At 45.4% G+C, this 5,558-nt stretch overlaps 1 non-coding gene across 1 annotated transcript; it reads left to right on the top strand.

The window, feature by feature from the left end:
- Nucleotides 1–3,047: 3,047 nt before the first annotated feature.
- Trnas-cga (transfer RNA serine (anticodon CGA)) lies at nucleotides 3,048–3,122 on the top strand. Its single transcript has one exon. It is a non-coding gene; the product is annotated as a tRNA-Ser (tRNA).
- Nucleotides 3,123–5,558: the final 2,436 nt, after the last annotated feature.

Here is a 5,558-nt window from a genome sequence, read left to right as displayed (position 1 = left end):
GGTACGCGTGCCTCCCGCCTGGATCGCAGAAGAAAGTGTCAGACTGTCGATGTAGACCCTTTACAGTGCTCCAACGATGCGCCAACACTGTGGGTGAAGTTGTTCTGTGTGTTATGACCAGGCAAACAAGATGGCGGTCATCTCGCGCTATGATGACATTGTGTCATCCATTGACCTGTGGACACTATATACTGGCTTCATCTCTTCACAGGTTCCACACACGCATCACTTCCGAAGCTGGATGCCCGGTACGGGAAGTCATGGAACGACTGACCCACCTCTCAGAGAACAACCATTCTGACCCGTTCGGGGCACTTATATGCCTATATTCCACATCGTAATGCTGGCAAGACGTGGTGGCACTTTGTATGACGGCTCCGCAAAGACTGAGCATCACACCAAATAGGGCACTGTTAGGCATACGTGCACGCCACCTCTCTGACATTTAAATCACTTATTATGGTTCCGCTACTATGCACGTCCTCTTATCGTGTCGTGATGTAGACTACTGCAGCTGAGTGTTTCACTTTTTTCTTAAAGTAGTTTATAATAGGAGAGTAGGTGTATTATATCGGACAGTAAAGATACCAGCAGCGTCCAATAAAGAAGTAACACTAAAACTATTGGTTTTATCAAGAATTAACACTAAAATTGATGCAGCAGGCCTAGGGAAAAGCCACAGAATTTTTATATCTCCTATGGATGGGTAGTAATTCCCGGGGTGCTTGACCAGGGTATTGTTTGTGTGTGTATTAAACCGCTGGTTCACAACCCCATAACAGGCTACAGCAGTCCACCCACCCTAACACCGCTCCACACCTACCCAAGGTTTTTGTACGGTTCGGCGTCCAGTGCACCCCCCAAGGGAATGTCTCATACCAGACGAGTGCAGCCCCAAATGTTTACATGGTAGAAGAGTGATTATGGTGTACGCGTATAAGGAGACAGTGTTGGCGCAGCAATCGCTGACATAGTGTAACTAAGGCGGAATAAGGGGAATCGCCTTAAGAACCATCTACAGGCTGGCCGGCACACCGGGCATCGACACTAAGCCGCCGGGCTAATTCGTGCCAGGTACCAGCACGCCTTTCCGCTAAGGAAGCAGCGCCTTAGACCGCGCGGCTAGGACTACGGTAGATGTGGGCTTCATATTTTCTGGCACATAAAGCCCTACGCCAGAGGCAGACATTTTCACCTCACTATCAAAATACTGTGAAGCGTCATGACGTATTTAGGTGGCACTTAGTGCGGTTGCAGTAGACTGTCTACGTCATGCGTCGTGCACGCTGCTGGAACCTTCAAAGTCCATAAAATGGAGCTCTTCAGCCCTAATTCGCAGGTACCACAGTTTTTTGAGCAGATGAATTAGCTGCAGACTAGTTGCAGGATATTCGGAAAGGGTCCGAATCGATTCAATCTCCTGTGTCAGTCTACGTTATTTGTAGTTCCCGGGTAGCAGTTCTTCTTTTAACACGTACGTGTTACCTTCTTCTCCAAGTAGTATTCCTTTCCTACCTTCTGTTTACCGAATGTCTCCAGCCATATAAGTCCCAGTTTACTGGTGTAGATATGAACTACAGCTGTCCAATGTATTCTTCAGACGGTTAATGTATCGTAAAGATGCCGTCAGATCGAGACGTTCACTGGAGTTCATTCCTTGCGCGACTAAGCTATAGACCAGCTACAGTGTGCGCAGCTTTAAATGTTTTCTGTTGACCAACTCAGTGCCTTGCCTGCTAATAGAAATTCATTCAGCTGATTAGTTTAGACAGTTGGCTGCAGTTTAATTACAGTAAGATTTGGCGTTTGCTTCGGTATGCAATAGTGTCGTGTCCTTTAAGGTGGCGTTTATACGAATGATGTTCAAGTCTGTTCCAGCATAAATGTATATCGACAGCATGTTGTTTTGAACTTTCTCGAAATGATCGGAAAAATAATGTACATTCAAAACAGTGGAAAATTTTGTTTGACTGGATGAAGGAAGCGTTCGGGGGCTTTCGTACAGGAAGCGGCAGTTGTCGGTAAGTAGTAGATATGAGACGGGCACTTGCTTTCATATTCGTAACTGTACCTTAATGAGAATGAGCAGTTCTGACACTAAGGGAGGCTACCGAGGCATGAGACACGGTGGATGGCAATTACCTCAGCCGCCTATCTTTGAAGACGAGAGTATGAGCAAAGGTAAATTCGTAATTAAGAAAATGGATAAAAGACGATTGAGGGAAATGCAGAGCAGTTATCGTAAGTCGAACTCAGTACTTAACGCAAGTACCTTCATTTAATCGAGATATTCTTAATACAGGTACATTGTCCACAATTAATGAAGAAAATATAGAATAATAGTAAAGCAGAACGAAGCCTCCTTATTAACAAGTTTGTAACACCTTGCTCGGCAGGCAGAGAAGGTGTAAAACTTCCTGGCAGATTAAAACTGTGTGCCCGACCGAGACTCGAACTCGGGACCTTTGCCTTTCGCGGGCAAGTGCTCTACCATCTGAGCTACCGAAGCACGACTCACGCCCGATACTCACAGCTTTACTTCTGCCAGTATCTCGTCTCCTACCTTCCAAACTTTACAGAAGCTCTCCTGCGAACCTTGCAGAACTAGCACTCCTGAAAGAAAGGATATTGCGGAGACATGGCTTAGCCACAGCCTGGGGGATGTTTCCAGAATGAGATTTTAACTCTGCAGCGGAGTGTGCGCTGATATGATGGCAGTAAAGCTGTGAGTACCGGGCGTGAGTCGTGCTTCGGTAGCTCAGATGGTAGAGCACTTGCCCGTGAAAGGCAAAGGTCCCGAGTTCGAGTCTCGGTCGGGCACACAGTTTTAATCTGCCAGGAAGTTTCACATCAGCGCACACTCCGCTGCAAAGTTAAAATCTCATTCTGGAAACATCCCCCAGGCTGTGGCTAAGCCATGTCTCCGCAATATCCTTTCTTTCAGGAGTGCTAGTTCTGCAAGGTTCGCAGGAGAGCTTCTGTAAAGTTTGGAATGTAGGAGACGAGATACTGGCAGAAGTAAAGCTGTGAGTACCGGGCGTGAGTCGTGCTTCGGTAGCTCAGATGGTAGAGCACTTGCCCTCGAAAGGCAAAGGTCCCGAGTTCGAGTCTCGGTCGGGCACACAGTTTTAATCCGCCAGGAAGTTTCATATCAGCGCACACTCCGCTGCAGGGTGAAAATCTCATTCTGGAGATGGTGTGTTTCGCCCAGTAGGAACGAACGCTCAGCTGGATGATCTGCAAGGAGAAATCGCGTTTGAAGTGAGGAAGAAAGTTTAGCTGGTGTTATGAATAGTAGCTATGTGTAATGCAGGATAATATAAGTTAATGGAGTTGGGTTGGACATTAAAATCACCTAATGATCGAATACAGCACTGGTTGTGCAATGTTTGACACTCACGTTGATTAAATGCCTAGGCGTGATCTGAAAGGGAGCGAGTACCAAAGGGTGTCAGTAGGGAAGCGACTGACCGGCTTCAGTTTATTGGGAGAAATTTAGGGAAGTGTAAATGAACTGTAACTCTTAAAAACCATTCAAAAACCAAGATCAAACGAAATTATTCGAGACAACCGGCCTCAACAATCTTTACCTTCATCTTCAGCTCTTGGACATATTTTTGTAGTAAAACATTTTCGTTTTACGTTGGACCTCATGGAAAAGACGTAAAGTGCATAAAACTCAGCACAGTATAAACGTTTGTCATAGCTAAAATATTTAGTACCTTGTCCAAAAGGCCATGTCCATATGCAAATTAGAGATGGCCTTCTGGGCAGGGTGCTTTGTGTTTTTAACTATTTTAGCGATGGCAAACGTTTATAGTGTACTGTGCATGAGGTTCAGCGCTAAATGGACATGTTCTACGACGGAAGGAGTTTAAGATGTTAAGATGACAGCAAGGACTGTTAAAAGTGGTTGTTTTGAACAAAAAAAAAACATTTTGTGACATCTTAGATATTGAATGGTTTTTAACAGTTAAAACAGATCGCCCCTCAGTATTCTCATAATGAGAAAATTCAATCGAATTGCAAGTCAAATTGAATCGCACTGCAGATCATCTGCAAAGGAAACCGGCTATAGAACACAGGCACGACCCGTTCTTGAATACTGCTCGTGCGTTTGGGGCCCCCACCAGACTGGATAAAAGGAGGACATTGAAGCAATTCAGGGTTGTCCCTTATGTATTTGTTTTCGGTAAGTTTGATCAAAACGCAAGTATCACAGAGATGCTTCGTGAGCCCAAATAGGAGTCCCTGCAGGCAAGACGACGCTCTTTTTGCGAAATACTATTGATAAAATTTAGAGAAACATCATTTGAAGATAACTGCAGAACAAGCCAACTACCGGCAACATTTCGCGAAAGAAACGAAGAAAAGAGAATTTCTGACTCTTACGTACGCATACAGACAATCATTTTTTCCTCGCTCTATTTGTGAATGGAACAAGAAAGGAAATGACCAGTATTAATGTAAGGAACCCTCCACCCAGCACAATACGGTGGCATTAGGAGTATGTGTGAGTAGATGTAGATCAGAATCTAGTCTAACGTGTAGAAAGTGACTTAGTCGTTTTGAAATTAAAAACTGATTGGTTTACACCTATATCTATGGATGATGTACTTAATATATACATAGTTCTGGTAAGTTAAGATGGATGAATGTGTTAACCATTCCGTTTAAGAGCATGATCTGCTCCGCATAAGACGATTAACACCATTCTGGAATACACTGCGCCGGCCGCGGTGGCGGAGCGGTTCTAGGCGCTTCAGTCCGGAACCGCGCGACTGATCGAAGGATCTAATCCTGCCTCGGGAATGGATGTGTGTGATGTCCTTAGGTTAGTTAGGGGACTGATGACCTCAGATGTTAAATCCCATAGCGCTCAGAGCCATTTGAACCATTTTGAACTGATTCAGCAATTGTTTTAGGATAGGCACCTAATACAGCGTGGGAACTGCAGTGAAATGCAGTGGAAGTGTCTGCAAGACCATGGTAGTTCTCTGGAAGCAGCTAACACCAGATAGTTTGCAGATCGGCAGCCTATTCTGGTCCGTGGGAGCAGGATCCATGGCATAGAGCCTGGGTTTCATGACTTGCCAGATATTCCCGATGGGGCTGCACTGTCTGTGGACCTACCCTGCATGTTCCCGGAACCATTCCTGGGCGTTGTGTGTGTGATGTGGCCGTGCACCATCATCTTGAAACAACGCAGAAACGTCAGGACGATGGAAGACCAAAAGTGGGAGGAAATGGTCAACGAACAACTCGACACAGCGCAGACCATTCAAAGTCCCTTCGAGAACAAGTTGGGGGCCAATTTCATACCAAGAAACAGTATCCCAGACCATAACAGATTAACCATCGTCTAGAACCACGCCTTCTTGGCAGGTGGGATCCATTTATTTACGTGATCTGCGCCACAAATTATGCCTCCCATAGGCATGGTGCAGTTGAAATCGTGATTCGCGAGACCATATCACATTACGCCATTGTTGTAGGGTCCATGCCTGGTGATTTGCGACAAATACAAACCGTTGTGTCCAATGACGTTAACAGTGGCA

Source organism: Schistocerca cancellata, chromosome 5 (genome assembly GCF_023864275.1).
Source record: "Schistocerca cancellata isolate TAMUIC-IGC-003103 chromosome 5, iqSchCanc2.1, whole genome shotgun sequence".
Classification (NCBI taxonomy): domain Eukaryota; kingdom Metazoa; phylum Arthropoda; class Insecta; order Orthoptera; family Acrididae; genus Schistocerca; species Schistocerca cancellata.
Note: the sequence above shows the minus strand (reverse complement) of the source record. Positions and strands in the feature narration are given on the sequence as shown.